Raw genomic sequence first — 1352 nt, forward strand, 5'->3', positions numbered from 1 at the left:
TATAAATTAGATTTTAAGAAAAACCCCTACCTTGACTCGTCGAAACCATAACTCAAAATGCGTCAACAAAACCATTTCTCTTAACCCGAAACCAACAGCAACCACAAACTCAGTCCCTGATCACTTTCGCAGCACTCACAGCAACTTAAGAGCGACATGCAACGCTCAAAACACGACCCTACGTTACCAGAACCTCAGAGTTTATAACCAAATATAACAGAATACTAACACGGGTTTCCGAAACATAAATACTTACCGAACTAAGAAAATGAAACAACGATGGTCGCTGAACCGGTTTGGCGGCAGCTCCGGCAGCTACCTCGAACGGCGGCGACGACCAGAACTCCGGCAACGGTGACTGAAACAAACATACAGCGATGATTAAGCTCCCGGAAATTCAAAGGAAACGAAAACCAACTTAAAACCTCACCGGCGGCAGATCTTAGTGGCGGCAGAGGTGTTCTCCGGCGGCAGGACTCGGACAGAAGCTCTGACAACGGCGGATCTGGCGGCGACAGCTTCTCAACGGCAACACACCCCACGACGGCAACTCCCGTGCAGCGCGTCTCTCTCTCTCTCTCTCGCGAACGGCGGCGACGGCGACTCCTCGCGCGGCTCTCTCCCTCGGTCCTGGTCTTCCTTGCGACGGCGATGAGTGGCGCGGTGGCAGCGGCGGTCTGCGATGGTGGCAACGAGCTGGAGCACAACGGCGGCGGCTATGGACGACAGCAAGCTCGATGACAACAGCGGCCTCTTCTCCTTCTTAGCTCGGTCCGGCAGCTCGGTGGCGGTGGCTATGGCAAGACGCGTCGGCGGTGGTCGTCCCCCTCCCTTCCTTCTTCTCCGTTCAGCCCTCTTTTCTCTCTTTTCTTTCTTTTCTCTCTGTCTCAGTATGTGTGGGTTTGTGTGTGTTACCGATGTGAAGGAGTTAGGAGGGTAAGGGGGTAATGGCGGCTGCTGAAGGAAACATGGGAGGTATGGGTGTCTGTATGTATGTGGCTGAATGGAGTAATAATAATAATAATAATAATAATAATAATAATAATGATTAAATCAATGGTGCAAGAAGGCTGTTAATGAAGTCTGTTTCCAAATCTACACATGATTTCTAATAAAAATTATGATATAATATATAAATTTAAAATCTAATTTAATTTTTTAAAATTATTTTAAAAAAAATATTATTTATTTATCAATTTGCTAATTGAATTTTAATTAAGTATTTCAATTTAAAATTAAAGATAATTAATTTTCTTTGTTTATAAAATTAAAGTATTAAATTCTAGAATCTCAATTATTTAACTAAATTGTATAAAATTCTTATTCTTTTACAACTGTTAATCTCTATAATT

General features: G+C 43.6%; 1 long non-coding RNA gene across 1 annotated transcript; it reads right to left on the reverse strand.

Moving 5' to 3' along the window:
• Positions 1-26: 26 nt before the first annotated feature.
• LOC110277332 (uncharacterized) lies at positions 27-1098 on the reverse strand. The gene is made up of 3 exons (XR_008005593.1): positions 431-1098; positions 257-358; positions 27-178 (listed from the first exon to the last, which is right to left on the reverse strand). It is a non-coding gene; the product is annotated as an uncharacterized LOC110277332 (long non-coding RNA).
• Between the last annotated feature and the right edge of the window lie 254 nt (positions 1099-1352).

This window comes from Arachis duranensis, unplaced genomic scaffold (genome assembly GCF_000817695.3).
Source record: "Arachis duranensis cultivar V14167 unplaced genomic scaffold, aradu.V14167.gnm2.J7QH unplaced_Scaffold_69224, whole genome shotgun sequence".
Taxonomy (NCBI): Eukaryota; Viridiplantae; Streptophyta; class Magnoliopsida; order Fabales; family Fabaceae; genus Arachis; species Arachis duranensis.